The sequence below is a fragment of the Nanorana parkeri genome, unplaced genomic scaffold (genome assembly GCF_000935625.1).
Source record: "Nanorana parkeri isolate BGI_ZX_2015 unplaced genomic scaffold, ASM93562v1 scaffold638, whole genome shotgun sequence".
Classification (NCBI taxonomy): domain Eukaryota; kingdom Metazoa; phylum Chordata; class Amphibia; order Anura; family Dicroglossidae; genus Nanorana; species Nanorana parkeri.
In genome coordinates, this window is record NW_017306906.1 from 301,102 (window position 1) to 328,473 (window position 27,372).

Consider the following 27,372-nt stretch of genomic DNA (forward strand, 5'->3'; position numbering starts at 1 on the left):
CTCCAACTGTCCCTCATTTGTAGGGACTGTCCTCCGGTTGGAACCAAATCCCTCTGTCCCTCTTTCCTCCTCAGTTGTCGCTATTTTTGGTCTGATGTAATGGAAAAGGCAGGATAAAGGAAATGTAATGGTAAAAAGACAATTTTGAGTTAACCAATCAATTGTGGCATATACATTTGTAATGGTCCTCATAAATGGGGGGTGTAACAGGTGTGTGCCCTTTGCCAAAATTAGGGATGCACCAATACCGATACTAGTATCAGTGCCAATACTGAGTATTTGGGCCAGTAGTCGTACTCGCCAAATGCTCCCGATGCCTATCCTGATACCGGAACTTCAGGTATAAGGAAGCCAGGCGGGGAGTCATTACACGATACTAGTATCAGTGTCAATACTGAGTATTTGGGCCAGTACTCATACTCGCCAAATGCTCCAGATACCTATCCTGATACAGGAACATCCGGTATCAGGAAACCAGGCGGCGAGTCATTACATGTTACTCGTCATCAGGGAGCATGGAACTGGCTTCCCGGCCAATGAGGAAGCTGAGGGACGGGTAATGACTCGACCCCCTGGCTTCCTGATTGGCCGGGAAGCTGGCTCCATGCTCCCTCAGCACCACAGAGCATGGAGCTGGCTTCCCGGCCAATCAGGAAACCGGGCACCGTATAATGACTCGCTGCCCGGTCCCATGAGGGAGCATGGAAACGGCTTCCTGGCCAATTGGGAAGCTGGGTGGTGAGCCATTACACTCCGCCCGGGTTCTCTGCTAATCAGGAACCGGGTGATAAGTCATTACATGCCACCCGGCTTCATCAATGGGACTTCCAGTATCAGTATTCGGTATCGGCAAATACTGAAAAAAATATTGGTACTTTTCCTCGATACCGGAAAAATGGTATGCATCCCTAGTCAAAATACATTGTGCTGGAAAGTCCCATCTCATGTCAGAAAGTTGGAAGGTATGAGAGACTCCAAAGTTGGAAGGGTATGGACACGATCTCCAGAGAAGTGAGGTTGAGCTTTACTAAGTGAATGACATCTAGTTTGCTAAAGCACTGTGTATTTTTTTTTTTTTTTACACAATACAAGTTTCACCTTTTTAATTTTTTTTTATTCTGCATCGCAAAGCATATGATCGTCTCCATCCTCCAGGATAGAAGGTGAGCTTTGTTTTCCTTCTTTCTCTTAAATTCTTTAAGGTCCACTTCCTTACTACTCCCAATACAAAATGTTTAATTTGTGCAGAAACAGCTTCCACCATTGGTATTTAAAAGCTTAATTAGTCTTGTTTTTCCCCAAACACCTTTGCTTTTCTTTAACGCTCTTTTCATTAAATATATGTGTGGGAATAACAATTGATACTGACTTTTATAGTGCTTTGTTAATTTATTTTAATTAAAAAGGCAGTACTGTAATAATGTCCATATTAAAGGCCAGTTTAATGAACTAGAGATCATACGACTTAGTCTCCATGCATTACTTTGCTAGTGGAGTATGATGAATAAATGGTTTTTGGTATATTGTTTTTCAGGACATTTTGTAATGAGAGGCCAATGATGAGAACGAACAGCAAGGGCATCTAGACTTAATGACTTGTGAGATCTCTAGGGCTGAAAACTACACAATACGTTAAACAGGACCCTAAACAGACAGAAAGATATGTTTTAAAATATACATCTAGAATACACCAATATCTGAGAACTTTTTTTTCAGTACAATCAAATATGCTACTTAATGGGATGTATTTTTAAACATAGATTATTTAGCACATACACATTATTATGAAACCCAAATATTCATTATTTTTTGTACTTAGTTGCTGTGCTTTCCACGTAGCAGGAGAAAAGAGCAGAAGAAAATGCAATGCCATCAAACAAAGTTGCACACCAACAGAATTTCTGTTATTTCTGCTCTGTTAGATTCTACCGGAGTACATTGCTGGAGAGCAATGTATGCTGTCTACACCAACAGCAGCTCTCAAATGTGTAGTTGAGCAGGCCAGTAGTCTCCACTTTATTGATTAATTAATGCTGAATATTTCCAGATACCACGCCTCTGTCCCAGCCTAATGAATAGGTTAAGGTAAAGGGGAATAATATGAAAACATCAGCTTGCTTTAGAGGGGCTCATGACTGCCAGTGGAGTTTGAGTGGATGTGACATCTCCTTTCTGATTTCAGGATTAGACAGGATGGACAAAGATCATTAAAGTAGCAGTGATCCTCTGGCACCAAGAGGATCACTGATGGCACCACAAATGTGCTACAGTCCTTAGGTATTTTGATGGGAATGTCAGCAAGTGAAGACACAAAACACAGGGAGATGGGTGTCTTCCAATAAAATTAGAGCTACATCCCTCAGGTATTTTCATGACACTGACAACATGCGTAAATGCAGATACACTAACCTCCGGGAGTTGTCTTCCCATAAAGCCTACAGCCCCCAGGTATGGGTGGGTATAAGACTGGCCAGTGTTTGATGGCAAAGTTCATTCAATTAATTTTTTTTGTGCAAATTCCTCTTAAAACAATTTAATTGCAATATTTATTTAATATTTTCGCAAGTGGAAATAATACAGCTAGAGAGCTGCCACTGGACTTTTTGTGGCTGTCTGGTGAGAAACACTGTCATGTTTACTCTCTCCCCTTATTGTCCTTGAAATCCCTCTCCAGGGATTCATCCCATATTTTATTACTTAAAGGAATGATTGTAATTAGTTACATTTATGGGATTCATCCCATATTTTATCACCTAAATTAAATTTAATTAGTTACATTTATACTCCATTTTTAAGGAAAAGACGAGACAATGGTCCTTGTTGTTCTGCTGCTGCTTAAGCCTGTGTAAGAAGTAATGGTAATGGCAGAAGGCTGCTTGTGGCTTTTGACTCCACTTTTAGGCCTGTTGGCACTGCCATAAAACTGCTACTCATTCCTTAACCACTTGCTGTCCGGGGCATTTTCTTACTATTTGCGCACACATGATAAAATATAAATTTTTGGCTAGAAAACAGCTTCAAACCCCCACATAATGATATATGTTCTGAAAGCAGAGGTCCTGTAGAATAGAAAATGCTAGTTGCAATTTTTTTATGACGCACAGTATTTGCGCAAAATGTTTATCACTATTTTTAGGATACCAGTATTTTTAGGATAAATCAAACTTAATTAAAATTAGTGCACAGAAACATAATATAATATCCAATTTTTTTGTGAAATATGAAAGATGAGGTCATGTCGGGTAAATAGATACCAAACATGTCAAGCCCTAAAATTGCATTCGCCCGTGAAGATGCAAAAAACTTGGGAAGTGGTTAAGGTTGTGTCTCTTTTTATGGAAAGATGGATGTCTGTGCCATGTGCCTTCCTATGTGTCAGTTGGTGCTGACTTTAAACTGTGGTGCAGCTCACCAAGTTTTTACCAAGCAACCCTAGGACTGCAGCAATATATGTTGGCTTGTGCCCCACTTTAAGGCCCGTCTGCAATGTCATCAAGCTGTGATGCTAGTGGCCAATTATTACCCACCTAAATCTGAAGACTGTAGCTTTTGTGCCTTATGTCTCTGAAGTAAGACCTGTTATTATGTTGTTTCACAAAGCCTGGCTCCCTGCTGCCGACTCTAAACTGTGTACTGCCAGTTGTTATAATGTTAAAGTAGTCCCAGTGAGTGGTCAAAGAGAGAAAGGAAGAGAAAAGACCTCCTCCTGTCTGCAGCAGGGCGATGTAGTCATTTTTCTCTCAGGCCTAGGTACAATCACTTTACAAGACCTCAAACAATGTTTTTTTTGGTGTGTTTTTTTGGTAAAAGGTACATTATTATACTGTTGCTGTATATTGTGACATTTTAGGAAATGATTTCTGCAGACTTACAGACTAGTACCTTTACCCCCTTCGACTAAAAATCACATCAGTGCGCAGCTCTGCTTGATATTATGAAAACAGAAAAAATGGCAAGCGCACTACTATGGTGGTGACTGTTAGCGGTTTTGGGTGAGCAAACTTCTAAACCTGGGAGAGGAACCCTGTATATGAATATGGAAAAGACAAAAAAGGAGTGCTACAACCCAGAAATATATGGTACTTGATAGGTCATCTTAAATTCATTAGCTAAACAAACATATTTTTATTTTACTTACAATTTCTTTTTTTCCACTTCCTGGTGGATTCCTACAAATGATGTAATTGTGCCAAAGCGTTGCATCCTGGGATGATTACATCAGCAGAGCATTGCTGGGAAATCTCGTCTGTAATCTCAAGAGATCTCAGGGAAAGACATTTTCCTCCCCTGAGATGATTTGCATGGTCACATGTCCTAGTCACATGTGCCAGAGTTCCAGGAAGTAAATGGAGATTTAGTAACCTGCATTTAGTTAAAATGGCCACTGTCAGAAGACTAAGGAAGACAAGAAAAACAAGGTATGCAAAGAATAAGCAGCCTTCAATTATCTAGAAGTATATGTTTGTAGATTGTCATTACTGAACATTTCTAAAGGTGTGTTTGTTGTTATTTTGAAGAGATGGGTAAAGTTCCCTTTTAATGTGCTGTTTTGTGTAGGTGATAGCTTCACTTTAACACTTTCCGAAAACAATGGAAAATGTGAACAAGCTGCCCAACTGAATATGCAGATAAGACAGACTCATTATCACTCATACAGTGAAGTTATTTAGCTCCTACATTTACAACACATTTCTCTGTGTGGGCATGTTTTATCAACAGCTTAGTACATGCCTAAATAAAACGATCTCATGCAATGACCTTCTCTGACTTGTTTGGTCTGTCTCATTTTCACAGAGATTGAAGAGATTTTACATTTTTCAGTGAACTGTCATTGAGTGATCATTATTTTCTATTTATGCTTGCTTTGAAAATTCATGAAAAGAGTAGAGGTAATTGAATGAACAAAAGGAAGAAAACAACATCATTTATATTCCACCATCCTGCTTAATGATATAAGGCAGATAATGTAATACTCGCACATTTACCTACTATTAACCATTTCTTGTGAATTTAGAATGACGGTTATTGGTTTTTGGATGTTAATTGGTGGTACATGTTAGATAACATATACAGTTTATATGCATATACAGTATACTCAATGACTAAAATCTCATATAAACACAAATCTCATTTAGCATATTAATCAAATCTTAAAAGTAATTTTTAATATGTTTAAATCTCATGCAGGGAAAGGAAAAAACACATAAAGCTTTACTAAGAAACACTTAGCTAGGAAACACTAAATAAACATCTACTTTTCAAAGCCAAACACAAAGCCCAAGATGCAAACATACCTACAATGAACATAGCAACTAATATAGTAGATAACTGGCCAAAGTCCTAAAACAACATCAATGTAGCAACTAAATACTAAAGTATTAAAGTATATCCCAACAATGTGACGGGGGAAGTTGAAAGCCCTCTCTGGATAATAACATCCTGATAAGGGGTGTTACTAAAATTTTAACTGCCCAAGGTGGGGGGAGTGGTGGTGGTGCTGGTGGTACAGGTCTGGTTGCTGGCGGTGCAGATTTGGGGGTGTTGGCCACATTACTGGGGGGGCACAGTATCTCTGCCTTACATCCCGCTCAGCTCATTGATGTCACTGGTTGCCAGAAGTTGGGTGAGATGCCTGCCATAGCGTCCTGCACAGCTTCTGGCAACCAGTGACATCAGTGAACTGTGCAGGATGCAGGCTAGACTGTCCCAAGTTGCTAAGAGCTCTTCCACCCCCGCATGTCACCCAATAAGATGGCACCTGAGACACCTTTCTCAGGCTGCCCTCGTTATAGAGATCGCCCTGAGCACCAGGACAAAGACTGGATCACACTGCGATAAACCCTGATCATCTTGGGTAACACAGCCAGCTCACATAAAATCCCACATGTATCTGCTGGCCACCCACTCCCACACAGAGCCCCCATCTCTCCTGCTGTTTGTACCACGGACATAAGTTGCCAGGGTGAAGCATGGTGAGCTGTTCCTAGGGCACCTTAAGCCACTTAGAGATGCACGTCTTCAGTCCGTCTTGTGCATATTTGATCAGTTGCAGTATATTTTTGGCACTGCACCGACCCCCTTCAAAGCGAGGGTGCAGTGCTGGCATGCACAGATCCCCTTTGAGCTGCAGCCGCAAGTGACAGGTTAGGGACAGGTTTGAGCTGCAGGTTTATGCTGCAGCCGCAAGTGACAGGTATGGCTGCAAATCAAAGGAACGTGTTGTGGCGAGGATTCCCTAATTGAATGTGTGCAGCGAGTTCACAGTGGTCCTCCTCTCCCTTGGAGCCTATGTGCACTGTACATAGTAGGGACATACTAGTGTGAATATTGCAGTGAAATATGCATTTAAAAAAACAAATACTTTTGACCAATTTATTTTGACTTGATGCTTCATAAAGTATGACAAAACATACTGATTCTTTCTGATGAATGCTACATTCTTATTCCTTATTAATATGGATAACCAAACATTATCGTACCTGTCATTACACAAGCCCATCTGTCAATATGGTAATGCCCCATATAAACTAAGATCCTCACTTCTGTTCAGAGGACCTCTAGATGTTTTAATGATAAATGAGGATAACAAAAGATTCTGGTACCTTGTTATTACAACCCATCCGGTAGAGTTATTACACATGGTGATCATATACTATGGGGACTGTACACTGGACAGTTTTCTTTATCTTTCCCTAGTAATTATGGTATCTTTTTATGAGAACATTTTTAAAAACACTTTTCTATATATCATATTAAATATGCTGTATTGCGGTATAACTGGTTAGATTCATTATGCCACAGAGGATCAAATGTAATTTCACAATTGGCCTAATTAGTGAATTTTATTATATTACCTTTATCCTGTATTTTCCATAGCTGTTGATACCCGATCTAATAGACACTTAATATATTGAAAAATGTCCCTTACGAATGAAAAATTTCACATACTGTGAAATGAATGTCCACAATGTTACACTGCTACTGGTTCATTAAAATAAATGTTTTAATTTCCCTGTTAATGGAAGGGGACAGATATGGGGAGAACAGTACGTTGGCTTGGATGCTGTGATCAGAAGCTGCAGAGCCTCATTAAAATATGTTTTCACATTTAGAAAGTTGCAATGAGCACAAAAAGATCACTTGATTCATAAGATGCTTTCTGCTGTGACAATGTTGAAAAAGAAAACCTGTCGAAAGACGGAAGATAAAATTTTTAATGAGTTTGTATTTGTAACAATCAGTAAAAAAAAAAAATCTATCTCCAACTGTTTCAGCGGCTGGTAATTGGCAGCAGAACGCTCTTATAAAAGATAGAAAAGAAATCCCTGCTGGTTTAAGACAGGTGGACTTCAAATTGCATCAAAAGCCAGCCTCATAATGCATGATACAGAACCAACCTGCTTTGGCTGAAAGTGAATTTCTTATTTAGTCCACTTCTCTCTATTTAGCATTTTTACTGGTCTATTTATATATGACTGTAAGACCTCATCATAGGGAATACAATGGATGTTTATAATGGATTCACATTAAACTACTCTATTATTTTGTCAATTAAATTGTAGGGCATTGGTCAACTTGATAGTTTTAAATATAGGCAGCTACTTTTTTTTTTTAAACTCCTTTGTGCAAAAAAAAATCAAAACATGCCAGAAAATCATGTTATTATTTTTACACTGATTGTCATTCAGAATGATATAGCAATGTTCACATTGGTGAGTGACACTGTGATCAAAGTATAGACCTATATGTGTGCACACAAAAGTTTACAGCATACATTGTACTATTTAGTGCATACAATATGTGGTGTGTGATGGCAGTGCCCGCTGTCACCAGAATGTGATGACTGCACTCTCAGCCTTACATTCTGCAAATAGATTTTCCAGATCCTGGGACAACAAACTAAGCACCAGCAAACTGAGAGCGATCATCACTGAGAATGATTAACTCCACAGGTAACCCTTTACACACAAACAATAGCCACCACTACGTCTTTTACTGGAAGCATGCATCATTCACATCATCTGCTCAGGTACCTTTTAGAAACATCTGTGACACTCACTACCATACCCAGACAGGAATGTACAGAGTTTTAAAATTTAGTAACCCTTACAGAAACAAGGATTCTTTAGTTTCCGGTTACAGCATTTAGACATTCAGCTGAAAGATTTTAAAATCTAATTTTAATGACAGGACAAAAAAGATATTACAAAACAGACAATAAGCAAAAGCAAATAAGCAGGATTAAAAGTGAAAAGTACTTAACAAAGTTGGCCTGGTCTTTAGTTTTGGGCCAAGTCCAGTTCCATTCACAAAAACTCCACACTGACAGAGTTACTGGCCTGTATAAATGACTTTTAGCATTCTGGTATGGTTCTGGTGCAACACAAAAATTCCAGCTAATAGCAGTAGCACTCTTGTACTTTCAGTACCTGCACCCTCTGTCTCTCTATCAGGGGTGCCCGGACTATAGCAGCAAGAAAGTTCACCCTCATTATCTCAGACTCCCATTGAGGTACGTGACATGGTACTGTATGTGGCTTTTTTAATTTGTCACTTTTCCATCACTGGGATAACATCTAAATTGATGGTTTTGTTGATAACGTGTGAATTCTGGAGAAATGATGATGACGACACTGTACTCAATGACCCCCATTCTCCACACTCAGTATGGTGTTCATCAGACCTCATTATCATCACATGGTGTAAAAGCAAAATATACTGTTTTGCTGCTCTGTTCTGGCAGTGGCCTTTCTGGGAAATACCCATCCATTAATGGTATGAAGAAACATGTGACACTGCCCCTTGCCTTACAACAATGCAGCACTTTGTGCCTTAGCAGCGAGTCGCCATGCCTGGGAGCTCTCAAGTGGCATCTGTGGGGTGTGAACATTAACGTTTTAACCTTGCTTAGCAAATTAAAACTTGTATCAGAATCTCAGGTGAGTCAATGACAGATCAGAGCATTGGGAGACTGAGTGGAGGGTAAGTACCTTTGTTAACTGAACATGCAACTTTGCCCAGTATAGGCAAAGTCCACTTTTAGCATAATTCATAAAATATATAGAAGGGAATTTATCAAAACTGGAGCAGACAAAATCTGGAGCAGCTGTGCATGGCAACCAATCAGCCTCTTTCTTTCATTTTCAAATGTTAGCTGAACAAACTGAAGAGTGAAGCTGATTGGTTGACATGCACAGCTGCTCCAGATTTTGTCTGCTCCAGTTTTGATAAATTCCCCCCATAGTCATTTATATCTGCCTAGTGTTCTGCTTTTTGAATAGAGCAGCTGGTAAACAGCAGCAAACATTTCCTTTCTTGTAGACTGTGAACCCATACATGTTGTATGTAGGTCACTTTTTACAAACATGTATCATTTTTGGAAAACTTTTAGTATGCAAATAATCAGAACAGACAACCTATGTGGACTAATATTGCAAAACAAGTCCAAAAGGTTAACTAGAAACGGTTACTATTTAGCTGCTTTATATTTTAATACAATACATAAATATGTTTCCCCAACTATTTACTGCCTATGCCTATTTTAAAGAAAAATATATTTTTAAATAAATTGTTTCTTAATATTCAATCATTTTTATTTAGTTTCATAAAGGGCAGCCTGTTTATAAACTTGTGCAATTAAAAGCTCCAATCAAAAAAGAATGCATGGCTGAGCTTTTAAAATTGATAATATTACCAAGACTGTAAATTGGACATCCAGGAGCTGATGATCCTTCTGTTCAACTGGTGACACTTACTGTGTGGAAAATAAGTTCAACAGAAGAGGCAACAAAAAGAGGAAGTTTGTCTCTGTCTACAACTTACTTTCAATTATCTTAACTAAGGATTGTTGTAACTTTACTGTAGTGAAGAAGCAAAATACATATACATAAAATGACATCCTTTCCATAGTTAGGGGTGAATTTAACACTTTCAGTTCTCCAGAGCATTATTTTTTTTCAGTTCTGAAACAAATTGTTCAATCAAGATAACAGATAGATGCTGAAAATACACACTTTATTGTGGTATCTCCAAAACTATCAGGGGAGAAGCACTTAGAGTCAGCGAATATGAGACTTGTGATGTATGTTTTAACGTGTGTTGTTACCCTCCACTAAAGCTCAGTAGTATTATTTATGTGACATTAGTAATTTAAAGATACACTTTTTAGAAGTGTTATGTATGTGTTCTATTAAAGGTATTGTTTTATTGACAGACTGACAAAATGAACCAATATGTAACAGAAAATCTGTGGTTTCGGTTAATGGCGGTTTTCTTTGTCGGCTATTATCAGTGTTTTATCAGTTATTGGCACATGGCATTTGATGAAGACATATTTTCAATAAAGTTTTTTCTTTTTTTTATCCCTGTGACACTTGTGAACGTTAATTGTTGTTGACAACTGGTGTTACCTATACACTGACAGTTTTGCATACACTATTGCACTATACACTCAATTAGCTCTAAAATGCGCAGTTTTTATGTTTTAAATATGATTTTAAAAATCTGAGTGCAATATTTGGGAGTAAGGTCCAGGACCCATGTATGGTTTTTCCAGGAACTATTGGTTAATGATGTTTAGGACCCATTCACACGTCTTCATTTTCCTGTAAAAGAATGCATTTCAATTTGTACTAATAGTAGTAATTGCTTGTATTGCTATGCAATTAGTTCATTCGCATGCGGTGGAGCTTAGCATGTGTTTAAAAAAAAATTGTTTTATGCATTTTACAAACCTTTAGCTTGATATGAATGGCAAATGCAAAAAAAACAAAAGAAAAAGAAAAACATGGACCATGCATTTCTTTGTGTTTTAGTGCATTTTAAATTCTTCATTCTGCATGTTTAAAATTTTTTAAAACCCACTATTTAGAATCTATGTGAATGCACATGCAGTAAATAGATGCAGTCATTTGTCAAATCATTCATCGTGTGTATTGGTGTGAACGGCCATCAATGTGTGAAAACACATAAATGCTACATTTTCTATTATTTTAAATGCTACTGGTGGGGTTGTGTTAATGATGATGGTGGTGTGCAATGGGCAGACCTATAAAAGACCTACTAAGTCAAGATTGTCAATATCAATGGGATACAAGAGGAGAAAAGGGAAGGTGTAGAACCCTATTTTAAAATTCTCCTCTCTTTTGTTATCTTCCTTCTCATTCTGTGGCTGAGGTCTCCCCTTCAAGATGACTATTACTCCATTCTCAAATTTATCATGATTATAAGCAGAACTTTTTGTGGCATCTGGTGCTCCTTTCCCATCCATGCCTTCCCCAGAAGTAAAAAAATAAAGACAGATGAGCTGTTTGATCAACAAAGTTAGATTGTTGCTAAAGAGCCAACTGGTTGTTCTGGAAAAGTTACTCAAGAGTTATTCACTTGACAATAAGATTGGTCTTTTGAAAACAGAAGTGGAGATACCTACCATGTATTGCTAATGCTGATCTGCTTGCCACTGTTGACGATACATTCTTCACCACCCTGGACATTTAGAATCCACACAAAGGGGGTGCTGGAATTTATATTTTCATATACATTCATGAAATTCATATTCATATTTTATTTAGATTGAAAGAGTAACTGATAACACTTGACAAAATAGTAAAACCTTATTGTTTGAAAATGCCAAATGTATACAGCTGGCCTTAAGCAAAATAAAAATGCAAAGGAACAGTTTTGTCTCCCTGCTGGCAATTTATTTTGTAAATAGACTTGAAAGATGAAATAACTGCACAAGTCAAACTGCAGAAATTATATATAAACACACTGTTCTAAAGCAAGCAAATACTTTTTGATTTAAAAGAGGTGTTTTAGTCTAGAGAGACTTATCCCACTACAAAGCATTAGTAAGACCTCATCTGGAATATGCACTTCAGTTTTAGACAATAGTTCACAAAAAGGATGTTGTGGAACTGGAGATAATACAGCAAAGGGCAACAAAACTGATAAGTGGTATAACTCAGCTATGAGGAAAGATTAACTGAACTGAATGTGTTCTACATATATGGTCCATATTGTGAAGTTATTCACTGTAGGGTCATTGCAAATGACAAAGGGGTACTCTTTGCTTCTGGAATAACCTCCATATATGGGAAGGCATCTTGATAGTAAGAGTTGTAAAAGGGGGAATAGATTCATTCAGGAACTAGTTCTATACAGCTCAATCGATGTTGAAATAAATGTGGATGCATTTTTAAGTGCACAGAATATAACTAGATATTAACATTTTTAAGTAATAACACCAGAGGTTGTTGACCCAATGAATATCCAATTGCCCTAGGGGATCAGGAGGGATTTTTTCCCTCCTGTTGGAACAAACCAATGTTTTTAAGGTTTTTTTCCTTCCTCTGGATCATTTGTGAGTATAGGATTCTGAATACACAGGCTTTCGATGTATTTATTTATTTATTATTTTCTATTGGTTGAACTTGATGGACTTGTGCATTTTTTCCACCTGACTAACTCTATAATTATATTTAAAATCACAGGGGAATTCAAGGAATCTACCAGAATAAAACATCAATAAATAGAGATGTTAAACAAATATGTTTTCCCCTATACAGTATGTTTATGCTTTTTATTATTTAATTATTTTGGGGGACTTTTATACTAACCTTCTTGCTTCAATACTTCCTGAATCACTGACCCAGTATGCAGATCAAGAGAGTCAGATATATTTGGAAACCCTTTACTTGTTGCAGGTTACTGACTTAAAGGGGGTGATTTACTAACCTAAACACAGATTTTTACACAGCAAAACGTATTTATCAACCAAAAAGTCTCTAAAAGCATATTTCCACTAATGCCATATATGGAAAAATCATGCACATTATGCATATATAATGCTGCTTCACAGTTTAGACAAAAATGGTTAGCTCATGCATTTACATTCCTGCATTCATCAACGCAAGCAACACAATGTAGAGCTAATTTACACAACATCACCTTGCAATTCATGCAGGGCTTTGCACAACACACCTGCTGGGTGTGTACACACTACAAAGGTGTCTAGATTCCACCAATAGATCATGCTGGGAGGGAACACACTACAGAGGTGTATACTTGTTCGTGGCGTGTTTATAAGGTTAGTAAATCAACCCCAAAGTATTGAAGAAAGAGGACTAGCATAATAACCAGACAACTAGCATTTTCAGAGGGAGTGGTCAGTAATGTCAGTTCCATCTTTCTTTTCTGACAATTTTTTTATTAAGAATTGATCCTTAGAAAGGTCTTAGTAAGCCCAAAGTAAAGGTATCTATGTCATGATTATGCAATGTAGTCATTAGGCTGCATACAGTGCCATCAGTAAAAGATGTCCTTCACTTAGGTTAATTTACTCCTAGACAGGGTTCTCCAGATTTCAAACTGAGTATCTACTTCATGTAGACAGTACAACCCTAAGGCAAACAATTTGAGATGCACTTGCCTTTTGGACTATACACTGGTTGACCTCTGAGCTGGTGTAATAGTCAAGTCTATTTGCAATGGTTCCCAAGAACATTTTACAAATTCCCACAGTGGCAAATCTGATCTGCAAAGCATTTGGATCATTGGCAGAGCTATTCTAAGAAGACTTGCTTATCAGTACCTTTAAGCAGTTTAAACATAGAAAATCAGTTTAGCTGGTAATCTTACAATATCTTAAACAGATAGAACTCTGGCTGAAAAAACTTTGTGTCATCATATAAAGAGAATAGTTAGGACATATTTCAAAATTTGGTACTAAGTTAAGTATAAAATATTTACAAATAACTTGACCAATTGGACACTGACTAATTATGTAATTTATTATGGCCTGCTTGATACACTTATTCTATAATGTCCTTAACATTTTCCTCTTGTCCTCTTTTGATTTAGAGACTCTATTATTTTGAGTATCCACCTTGAAAATCTAGCCCTACTGGATTTATTTTTGGCAGTAATATCTGGGCACATAAAAATTGCAAGTTTTATTGATTTTATTTTATCCACTTTGCTGGATTTTTATGTCAATAAAAGTTAAGTTTTATCATTTTCATTTGCATTTGACTTATGGGGAAACCTCAGTTATAATTTTGGCTGTTTTGCAGCTTTTTATTTTTCTCTTATGTTCTAAATCTGCCTTATATACATAGAGATTTGGCCGTTTTTCCAATAAACTCAAATATTTTTTACTGATAAAAATTACAATAATCTTTAAAACTAAAGCACATCTGAATCTATTGCTACCAGATTAAACAAACGTTACCAGCCAATCCTAAGCACCAGACAGTGCATATTGGTGGGTTTCATTTTCCAAAACACTGCTGCAGGTTGTATGTTTATTTGTGTTTTGGCACTGGACAAGAATATAATCTGAATAACAATGTGTGCATCCCCCAATTTATAACCTATCCTTAAAGCTTAACTTGCCCCTAATTTTTAGCCCTCTCCCTTCCCCCAACTTTTACACTTGGCAGTGGAGAGTTGGGGGAATTAAATGAAGTATAAGCAGCTGCTGCGTTTGTGTTTAAAGTAAACCTGTTGCTTGGCCCTGCATAGGCGGAGTATGTAAATGCACAGTACGGTGCTGGCTGTAGAACTTTGTTCTTGAACCTCCTGGTAGGACACTGTGGGAAGAGGCACAAGCACACTTGAGGTCACCATAGGGGGTAGGAGGAAAAGCTTGCAATGTGAGGCAGTAAATGCATGATGGGTGTCTCCATGGGACACTATAAGAATAAGGAGACCCCAAAGCTTTGGACATCGGAAACAGTGCTGAGTGGGTCACTTGAAATTGGTGGAAGTAAGACAATGTAATACATCAAGAGGCATCACAAAAGGTAAACCTTTCCTCCAACATTAGGGGGAAACAAAAAATAAGTAGGCTTTAGTGTCACTTTAAAATGAATCCTTAACACTTTACTGTTATCCCTTTAACTTGAATGTTAGCCTTAACCAAACCTTGAAACTTAAATCTTCGTACCTAACCATGACACTTGAAGCTTAATCTAACCCAAAAGGTATCTGCTAATCTAACCTATAAAATGAGCTGCTAATCTAACTCTTAAAATTCACCATACTACTTTACATAATCCTATATAACCCTTCACCCTAAGATGACCATACCTTACTTTATACTGGTAGTTTAAAGGATAACATTGATTTTGGAACAATTAACCTTTAAATGACTCTCTTATCACTAAACCTCCCCAATAGTGTTATACTTACTAATCCCCACTCCTCTGAGAACTTCACTGTGCAGTCCACTGGGAGATGGTTTACAAGTGTAGAATGCTTCTGAAAATTCATTTATTCTGAATTTATTGCAGATAACCTTCTGTAAATGTGTTTGCATTCCCATAGACTTGTATGGGGAAAGAAACCGTTCTGAAAGCAACTCAAGTTAATTGTCAGTGGCCCTTACAGAGTTTGTACGTCTTCTCTGTGTGTACATAGGTTTCCTCGTAGAATCCAAAGCCATATTGGTCCAATTGTTATAAGAAGCTTAGGTTGTACATTCCCTGGGTGGAAGGAAAATATGTGAGTAGTTTGATATACTGTTGAATAGGTTGGTGCCACTTAATTTAGTAACATAAATAAAAATAATTGCCACATAACATTTGTTTTTCCTTGTACAGATGGTAGAATTATAGATAATACTGTATATTAAAGAAAAGCCCCATTTTTACAAAAATGTATATAACATATATAACTGCTACACTACTTTTGTATATACAATCAAATTTCCTGCCTCTTGGTTTGTCTTACTTCTTTCTCCAGAAGTCTACACTGAACTGGTTCTCAAATCTTCCTAAAGGAGTTTTGTTTTGTTAAGATACCTTCTTACATGTTTCATGATTTAGGACGTGTTCACACTACATTCAGTTACTGGCGTTTTCTAGCATCTGAACAAATGTAGACATGCTGTATTTTTTTACAGTGCACTGGACCACACTGCGGGCCAGTGCAGTGCAATATGGGGACTTTAATGGAGTGTACAGTTTGTACACTCCAAATAAAGTAAACAAAAGACATGCTGAGACAGAATGTCACCATGCCTTCCAACTCTTCCCCATTTGGAACCAAATCCATTGCACCTCTTTTCTCCTCAGTTTTCCATCTTTGTGGTCTGATGTACAGATATCAATGGAAAGGTTCTATTTAGCTACTAAAAGTAGAAAAACTTTATCTTATCTCTGCATTATCATGTTTGCTATTTCGAAAATCCAGTATAAAGATATAGTAACGGTGAAAAAGAAATTCTGGGTTTAACTAATTATTGTTGGCATATAAATTCCTAATGGTCCACATATTTAGGGGCATGGCAACGGAATGGCAGGGAAATGTCCATTTTCTAAATACAGGGGAATTGACAAAAATTGGAACAGCCAGAATCTGGAGCAGCTGCTTGACAACCATTCAGCTTCTAGCTTTCATTTTCAAACTCAACTTAAAGTGATGCTAAACTAAGGAATTAAACCTTAAAAAATGCCTTCAAGTACCTCAACTATTGACACAAATGTAGGTTATTTGTGCATCACTCAGTTGCAGATCTTCAAATCATCTCTGAATTCATGCTGACCCTGTCCTTCCTTCTGGAGGGTGGCTTTTTTTGTTGCCCCTTGTGTGTTATAAAGTACCCACCACTCCAAGCTTGCTCCTGTGATGGACTACACTACCGTACAATCTCAATACAGTGTAGTCTATCACGGGAGCAAGCTTGGGGTGGTGGGTACTTTATAACATACACAGGGACCATGGGGAACAAAAGCAGCCACCCTCCAGAAGGAAGGACAGTGTCAGCCCAAATTCAGAGATGATTTGAGAATCTACAGCCGTTTAATACTCAAATAAGCTAAATTTTTATTAATAGTTGAAATACTTAAATGTATTTTTAAGGTTTAACTCCTGAGTTTAGTGCCACTTGAATAAGCTGAAGATAGAAGCTGATTGGTTGCTATGAAATGCTGCTCCCGATTCTCTCTGCTCCAGTATTTGTAAATCCCCCCATTATGCTGGAAGGCGTCCATCTTTGCCATCTCAGAAAGTTGTGAGGAATGCATCACACCACCCACCCTTAAACTGGAGCTGTCAAACACACTAGACCACTTTTAGCAGATGGGCTAATGTGAACAAGCCCTAAAGTGATGCAGATGATGCACCTTTTCTTACTACAACTCTGAGACATCTCAGGTGCTGATCCAAAAGGCTGACCCTCCCACTTATCCGTCTATTTGAGAACAGATATGGTAAAGAAAATACCAATTTATTCAGAATAAAGTTTGCTAAATGCCTTTTATGTAAATGTTTCATATGGGAGGGGAATGATTGTTTTTTTCTCAACAAAACTGGCCATTTAAACACCACAGTTGCAGTAAAATGCAAACCTCTAGATGTCAGTGTTGCCTACAGTACTGGATTCTTTAACACAAAGTTCAGCTCTTTAAAATCTATCAGTTAACTCTTGCTGATTTGATGATTTAGAGACAGCAATAAAACACACTACAAGATAAAATATAATCCCCCCTTTTTTTTCTCGACACGCCGTTTGAAATTTTGAAATATTCTGTGTACAGCTGAACACATCACTGTTTGTGACAAAAATTGGCTTTCTCAATCCCTGGATTTTGTCCCATTGTGTCGTGCTGTATTCGTTCTGCTGAATGGGAACAGCTCGCTGCTGCCTGATTGGGAAGCTTCTGAGGGGAAACGGATGGTGCCAAATACAAAAAAAAAAGCTTTAGTATGAGATTTGAATGGTGCTCAGATTTTCCTACACAGTTTACCATAAGGGACACGGATGAAATCATGCTGTTTGAATTATAGAAATATATCACACGGTCATATTTCCTTGCAGAACTACTCACCATTACACACATTTAATTACACTAGATTAGCGGAGCTTCTGACAGTACATGCATGGGAAAAATATGTCATATGATTTATATTATCACAGTTTAAGTAGATTATACAGAGGTTTGTTTTCCTATGAAATTAATTTAACCACTTGAGTACCAGCCTGCAAATACCCCTTCTTTACCAGCTATTTTTCAGTTTCCAGTGCTGTGATAATTTGACTGACAATCATTCCATCATGTATCCAAATTAATTTTAGTTCATTTTCAGAGAGCACTAGAGCTTTCTTTTGGTGGTATTTAATAACCACTTTTTTATCATTTTTTTACCTTATAAAGCAACACATACCAAACGGTTTGCAAAATCCCCTCCTTTCTGATATTTTACTGTACATAATATACAAATATTTTGTAATACAATATATTGAAATAAAAATGCCAAAAACAGTCCAAACACCCCCAAAATATTTGCCACAGTTTCTTGGAAATTAGGAAACATGCTCTTTGGTAATGGTGCACTAGGTACAACACATCATTAATGTATAGGTCATATGCAGAGGGAGGAGAAGGAATGGAGATGAGGGGTATATTATGCAGGATAACAGAGGTGAAGATGTTAATATACTTGTCAGAGACAGGATGGAGATGACACACTCATGCGGGTTGAAAGGGTTAAACAGTAGTCCCACAATCACATTGGGGTCTATTCACAAAGCTGCCGAGGGCAGCCGAGTGAATGACCGATCAGAAGTGAAGTGAGCCGAAACTTTAATTTACACATATGTTGTGTTTCTGGTTCCTCGTTTTCCTCCTCATCATCAACAAGCTAATACAATTTTTAAATAAAATATTTCCCTTTTTATTGCATACCTTATTTTAGACCAATGGACATTATCACTGAGCCTCTTTGCTTCTGTACGGAATGCAGGCAGATCGTAGCTGATGGGAGAGACCGACAGGGTGCTGTAGATAATTTCCTCAAGACTGGCCCACGTGTGATGATGAGCCTTCATGATTGGAAGAACTGAAATCCAATAAGAGAAAGGGGCAGGCCAGGGACAGTAAATCTGGGGAGGAAAGAACTAGATAATGCTGCAACTTTTGGGAGTGAGAAGTCACAGTGTACATTTAAATTGTTAAGCATTTTTAGTAGGGATGCATTGATACCGATACTGATACTGAAGTATTTGCGCGAGTTCTCATACTCACCCAAATGCTCCGATACTGCAACTTCCGGTGAGAGGATGATTTCCTTTGAACGGCAGTGCCATAGGGGAACAATGAGCCAGCTTCTTGGGCAATCAGGAAGCTGGGCTGCGAGTAATGATCCGCCTACCGGCTTCCTGATTGCCCGCCTTTCGGATTGCCTGGCTCTGGGAAGCCTGCTTCCTGGCCAATCAGCATCGAGCCGGCTAAATAGCTGGCTCCTTGCTGATTGGCTTGAAACCCAGCTTCCTGGCAAATCTGCATGGAGCCGGCTTCCCGGTCAATCAGGAAGCTGGGAGGTGGGTCATTACTCATCGCCCAGCTTCCTGATTGGCCAGGAAGCCAGCTCCATGCTGATTGGCTGGGAATCCGGTTTTCCGACCAATCACAATGGAGCCGGCCAAACAACATAGAAGCGGCTTCCCGGGCAATCATGTCATTACCCGCCACCCGGCTTCCTGATTACCGAGGCAGCCAGCTCCATGCCAGTGGAAGCACCTGTATCGGTACTCAGTATCAGCAAGTACCGAAAGCAAAATACCGGTACTCCTACTCAATACCAAATAAATTGTATCGGTGCATCCCTAATTTTTTAATGCAGGAGTACAACTGTGCGAGACAGAAGGTAAGGCTGGAGTCCTGCTTTAAATAGTGGTATCTTTTTTTTCCGCTTACAGGTAAATTGCTTTTGAATTGTATATCTAATCAAAATCATGTCATGTTATCATGTTATAACCATGTTATGTTTTATTTCCACCATGTCATGCTTAAGCTGATAACACACTAACAGTTAGATAGTAGCTCTGGGACACTTATCTTATATGTTCAAGTCCTGCTAAGCTGAATGTTTTGCTATTAAATGGGATTTAATGTAAATATGAATCATGCTTTTAGTCAACTCAGGGTAAGCACAGAGAGTTAATTCTCCTTTTGTTTAGTAAATATGAGTTTGCGTAGGACATGACTGACATGTGACTGACGTGTAATAAGAAAGTTGATTTCTAAATTTTCCTGAAAGTGGAAATCCTCTTTAAAAGTTCCACTTTCACAGGTACCTCTCGTTACAGAGAATGTTTAGGAAGAATATTGTTTTGCAATCTCCATCGGTGATTTTTAGAAAGAGGTTTCAGCTTTGCATGTACAAATGAAGAGCTTGTTCAGATGTCGCCATACTATTATGACTATTTGGTAAGCAATGATTAAACAACCTGTTCAAGATTTCAAAAACCAAACTATGCATTGAATGTAATAAAGGACCTGGAATATGTCATCCACCTCGTGTAGGGACCTAATTTGTTCTTTTCAGCTCAGTGATAACATTTTTCATCAAACCACAGACTTAAGATGCTTGAAGGTCAGTGCTTAGAGTTAGTTAGGGCAGCACCACACAGTAAAAATAAAATGACATGTTGTTCCCTCTTCCTTTATAAACATTTACAAAAATAATTAAGTGAGTAGGATCACGTAAATAGAACCTGTGTAAGTAAGAATAAGCATTTCCATAGGCAAAGGATAGTATAGTGTCTAACAGGGTTATTCACTAAAGGGTGAAGAGTTTGGGTAAGGCAGGAGAAAAGAACAAATTAGGACAATATATTTTGTCCTAGATTGTTCACTTCTCCTGCCTTCTCCAAACTCTTCATCCTTTAGTGAATGTATAGCATTGACATTGATTAGGCACTAGTGGTGAGCCTGGGCTCAGTGCAAACCCATTTTGCCTGAGTTTGCCTAAGTCCACTCAAAACTGTGACCAATGCATCTCTCACAGCCCAATCAGTTGTGGCACGTGCATTCCCCTTTATTTGCATGTGGTACCTTGCCTGCAGTAAATGGTTACCCTCCTTTGCATTAACCTACCTTACCTGTAGTGAATCATACTCTTCCTTTGCATGAACTACCTTACCTGTAGTGAATCGTACTCTTCCTTTGCATGAGCTAGTTTACCTACAGTACATGGTACACTCCTTTACATGAACTACCTTACCTGTAGTGAATGGTACTCTTCCATTGCAGGAACTACCTTACCTGTAGTAAGTGGTACCCTTCCTTTGTAGAACTACCTTATCTAAGAGTGATGACCTTTTGCTTTGCAAAAACTACATTACATTTGTTATGGTACACTTCCTTTATATAAACTACCTATTGTGAATTGTACCATTACTATAAATGAACTAACTTACCTATAGTGACTTGCAAATCAGGCCAGGTAGTAAGCTGCAATGTTTTTATTCACCAGAATATATGAATGTATACAGTCTGCAGAGAGTCATACTATTCATGATTCACCTATGTCTAGATCCCTGAGTTGTAAGTTTCTCTGAAATCAGACATATTTCCTTGCAAATATTCAGTTGAACTATACATTGGAATTGCAGAATCACCTGACTTGATCATCACTAAATTATACAATGCTGATATAAGTTCTCAAATTTTTCCACCCATTATTGATCTATACCTGTCTACCAAACCATTTCTGGATCTAAACATTCACCCACTGGTGGAACTACCAGGGACACAATGGTCGCACTTGAAACTGGGCCCTTCTGTGGACAAATGTTCGGGGGCGGGGCCCAGAGAGGAAGAAGAGGGCCCACCTTGTGGACACTTGTGGACGGTTCAGAGGGATTGTGAAGATTAGAAGCTGTAGCGGGGGTGTGGCCTGTCAGGGAACTGCAATTCCCAGCAGGCAACGCGGCGAGGGAGTTGGCGGAATACCCGCTGTAGGACGTCCAGGCAGCGTGGTGGTCAGTGGAGACTGAGAGAGTGCAGGAGTTGGCAGCCTGGAGCTGGAGGCACAGAGATCGGGAGCCGTGAGTGAGGACATTCCGGAGGAGAGCAGGTCCAGGTAGGTACTGATTGTATGTGCAGAATGTCATTGTCTTGCAGGGTTAAAAAAAAATGTTCCTACCAAAAATTCATAAAATGTTTTAAGTGCTAGTTCATACCATCCTCACACCAACCTGGCAGCATTTTTTCTGACCGGACCGAAGCGGACCGCAGGCATTGATGTGCCTTTGCGATCCTGTGGCGCTAATCGCATTGCGGCCAGAGGGCCCCCTCCCGCCCCACAACAAATTGAGCCGGATACAATGCGATCCAGTGCGTTCCGGTCACAATCTGGCCAGAACGCACTGAGGATGGTGTGAACTAGCCCTAAATGAAAAATGAAGGTTAACCTGATTTTCAGAGCCACGCTTCTTTACTTACGTTTAATTTTGGTTAATATCTAATCTGGCATTACTGTTAATCTGCTTTGTTATTTTTCTGAGTAATGTGTCTGTTATTGTGCTAAGTAATGCATACATTTAATGATTACAGTGAATAGTAAAACAAATAGAAGGTTTTCCTTGTCAACTTTGTGTAAAAATGCTACAAAACTTCCTAGATGCATATTACAATTCACTAATCCCAATGGACACAAACAAAATTAAAAGCAGTGTAGCCCTGAATTTCTAGCATTTGTAGAATGTCTGTAGCTTCTTCAGAATGCGTTAAATCTTTGAAGATGTAATTGCGTCTCTCAGATTTAGTCACGATGAACTGTAATTGGTGTGACACATTGGGGGTGATGACATCACAGGTGGCATTCTTTTTTTGTCCTTTTATATTTTAAGTTCAACATTTCTTTTGGTACTTGGTTTGTGTCCTATGTAGGAAATACATTTCTATACATTTAATATTTATAATATATTGTGAAGTATTTTATCTAAAAATGCAGCAATTGTAAGTAAAAAAGGGTTTTTTATCAGCACTATAGTTAAGTCCAGATCTTTAACTAACGTAACCAGTTAGCAAATGTCATGTGTCTATGTTTTGCTGCTCATGCAATGAAACCAAATAGCAGATTGATTTTCTGCACTTTAGACAACTGTAAATGCAACTGTAGTACATAATCCTGTATGTAAAACTGTTTATACCATCATTTGCTCTGTGTACAAAACAAATAAGTAACTTAAATGAAGACAGTTAGAGAGGGAGAGGTTAACATTACCCTTCCTGTAACACCATCAGTACTGGAATAGCATCATCAGTCATTGCCATAGGAAGCAGGGCAATTCGATTGCTTCCAACAGCACAGATTTAGATGCTGCATAGCCATTTGGATGAACAATTTTATCACACTGGTATAAGACCAGAAGGCAATATGCCTTATGTGTACTCTTTCTTCAAATGGTATTTTTAATTTCAGAATAATGTCCTACAGAAAAACTTGTACTTACTTATTGACGTCTCCTAATATAGCATCAACTGATATACGCTGATAGCAAAGACAAAAGTATAAAGCTTGAAAAAAGCAGCTCTAAGCAAACTCAATCAGTATGCTTCTAATGTATTCCAGTGAGAAAGTTTACTTAATGTACTTTTAAGGGATAACTGTACTTTTAAATGCATTACCTGTTTAATATATATGGGCACAATTAGCAATTTTACAATTATAACCCTTGCGTCTCCTGTTTCATTCTCTGCGCTGTAATAGCTGACAGTGTAAACAGTGCTTCCTTAATACTGATACTTTAAGCATAATCTGCAATCGGAACTGTATTAAACTGAGGAATAGGGAGGTCCCAGGGGTTCATTACACAACTGTCTGCAATCACTTAGGATGGCAGAAATGGGCAGGGCTGAACCTATGCAGGGACCACCTCCTTCTAGCATTTTGTATCTGTTTCTTTAGTGTTTGTATGCAGTAGATTGTAGATATTTATGGATCCTGGCATTTGATCCTATACTTTCATTGGAGTGTCACACTAACCATTGCATCTAAATTTAACAAAGGACACTGCTCAGAATTAGGGAATACTTGATCAGTCACCAAGAACTTATGGATATTGCACTGCTTGACACACTGGATAGGCTGATGCTGACAACAGGATGCCAGAGGCAGCTGGTGGCTGATGGCAGATCAGACGACACTTGTGTGAGGAGCTGAAGAGTAGTCAGGAACAAGCCAGACGGGTAACGTGCGGTCAGCGTGGTACATAAGCAGGAGACAGGAGCAAAGTCAGGAGCAGGCCGGGTCATACACTTGCAAGCAGGATGGTACCAGATCAGGAAGCAGAGGAATGGTCAGGGACGAGCCGAGGTCACAAGGCAGGCAGCAAGCAGGCAGAGTCAGGAATCAAGCTGGGTCAAATGGATCTCTGCAGCCGAATCACAGATGCAGAGTACAGCTGAAGATCTCTTAGCAAGGTGCAGATGCAGGAGCCATCTTTAAATAGCCCGCCTGGCCCCAAAGACATGCGTGTGCATGTTACTTGTGTGTGCGCGTTGTTGCGCATATACGTGAGCATTGTTTACGCTCGTACGCATTACTAGCACCATAGCACCGAATACGCGCATGCGCATAGTATCGCGCAGAGATCCGGGCAGAAGCTGTACTATGGCCGCTGACTGATGTACCCTGACATTATGTTTTGCAAAGGAAGGCTACTGTATTTGGTATTCCATTATCATTTACAAGTGGATTTGTTTTTAAGTGTTTTCATGGGCTAATTTGTTCTTTTTGTATACTGAAGTCTTTCTAATTGTGTTAAACTTTTGATAATTGCTGTGCAACAACTTGTTTTAGGAGTGCTTTCTCTCGTTTCAGGGCTTATGGCTATTGTAGTCATAAGGATTGTAGGGAAGTCAGTTACATGAAATTACAGCCATGCAGTAGGTACGGTAGTTGTGTCACCTCTAACATTATTAAGGCACATATTCATATGCAGGGGAGGAATGGGCTGAGGGGCAGTTGGGATTTACCTCTTAGGCCAGTACTAATGTAATATGTTGGACTAGTACCCCTAAGGGTCCCTTTACATTTTAAAAGTGCATTAATGTCAACATGAGTTGCTTTACGGAAGCCTATTTAAAATGAACAGGCTGCCAATGTACCCTAACATACTTAATTCACAATTGCAGAAACAATATGAAAACTCAGGGATACAGCCTATCATTTGCTATCCAATAGTGAAATGTGAAAATGTAAGAGGTGAAAGTTAACATCAGTAACCGGAGGATAGCCTGAGAACCCAAGAAATGTAAAAGCTTCAGTTTCGATTGTCATATTGAAATTGAGTCATTCAAAACCTGAAAGTCTTGTAGCTTCCTATTCTTATAAAGATGCATCAGTGTTTTTATTACAGCACATACAGACCACTTAATTGCTCACCCTGAGATAGTGGGATTGATTTACTAAAGGCAAATAAGAATCAAAATGTAATTCTCCTTGTGGATAATTGGATGATGGAAGTCGACAGAGCTCCACCCTATTCACTAAGCTATGGGAAAATAACCTTGGAGAGTTGAATATTCCCTATGTGCCTGTAGTAAAGCAACTCCAGTGTTACACATGTGATGTTTTGGGGGAATGTCTATAGGAAGTGTTTTTATGGGGGGTTTTAAATGTGGAAATTTGTAAAAAAAAAAAAGATCATCTTTATTATGTGATACATTTTTCTCTGACTTCTATTTACATATATATAAGATGTGGAGCTAAATTGTGTTTTTTCAATTTATGTTTATGGCCTGTTGAGTATCACATGGTAATATTTATGGGTCAATTCAAGTGATTTAGTACTGGAGACTTTAGTCCCTTTTTTTCTGAATCTTGTAGTAAACACATTTTTTTGAGAATTACCTTTAAGTGTATTAACTGATAACAGCCAATCAGATTGCCACTTTTTATAACCAGCACAGTAAAGGTTTAATCATGGTTGGTTAACTATAACACTACTGTTAAAATGTATCGGCCCAGTAGACCCATGTTGCTTTCAAACCCAGAAATGGATTTAAACATATTAGATTATATCTGATTGGTAGTGTATCGCATCTGTAGCTTTGCTGGGGTGTGGTAAACTTTAGGTGAACGTCAATTTAATTGAAATTTCTGTAAATAGATTCATGGTTTTGAAGAATAGTTTGCTTCCACTACAACTTCCAGTTTTAGGTGACATAGATTTACTATTGTTCTTTGTGCTGATTGTTTTGTTCCAGAATCAAGTAGCATTTAAAGTTGACTGAAGTCTGTGATTAGCTGTGCAGTATCAGTTAAAGTTTAGAGTTAGTGCCAAAAAAAGACAGCAGAATATATCCAGCGTTACACACTGTTACACAATCCAAAATATTGGATTATATTTGGCACCAACGTCCAGTATCCATGTGTTATCCCTCTTGTAATAAACAAATCCCAGAATCAATACAATACAAGATTCATTTACCCTCTATGGAACTCAGCTTTGCATAAAAGAAGCATGGATGCTCACCATTTGGAAATTCTCTACCTATTGGTTCCATCTCTTATAATTCTGGATGCTATGCAACCATTTGGAAATTCTCTACCTATTGGTTCCATCTCTTATAATTCTGGATGCTATGCAACCATTTGGAAATTCTCTACCTATTGGTTCCATCTCTTATAATTCTTTCATTTGAATGATATAGCAGCTGCTATATAACATTAAGTTTGGAGACTGTGATCTATGTGGTGTTAATAACTTATTTTTATTTCTTCATATATTCATAATAAATATGACATTCATAGAAACCTTTGCTCCTGCTTTATCTAGTATTATAGTGTGTCCTTTTGGGAAAAGGTCAAACCCCAAATCACAGATTGTTCTGCTTTATTCCTCACAAGCTACTGGCTGGTCTTGGTGTCACTCGCTTGTTTGCAATAGATGGCAACTGCTGTTCTTAAGAGGCTATATAAACTGTTCAAAAAAAGAGTACAGAGTGATGATAATTTAAATAAAAAAAGCTACACTTACAAGCTTTAACAAGCCTGGTAGTATGTGGAAAGCGCACCATAGACCTTTGTAATTAGCTTCCACAAGCATCATTCATGCATGTGACATTCTTAATAGGAATACAATTATACTTGTTTTGTCACATATAAACTTCTCTGTGTTCCCTGTGCTCTAATAGTTTCTGGTCTAATTATGGATGTACTCTGTAGTAATAACCAGTCACAGAAATGATTTTCATTGCATCTCAACGCTTGCAGTTATATCAGCAATGAGGTTTTGCATAACCTAAGTAATGGATAAAATGACAAAAAATGTCAAATCCTAAAGCAGAGCTCTGGTAAATTTTGTATTAACCCCTACACTGCAAGAGTTTAGTGCTCATTTTTGTCTAGGTGCTAAAAAAAGTTATGCTCAACCAAACTGTGGAACCAGCAGGCTACTACTTCAGTCCCTGAAGCCTATCACCTCCTCCGCTGCAGTGATGGCATATCCCTTGATGTCCTAACTTCCTATACACAGTATATAGAACGTGATGACTCAAGGATCCTTAGACCACTGCAGTGGAGGGGGAGAGAGGCTACAGGGACTAGTCTAAGAGCAAGACATCTCCAAGGATT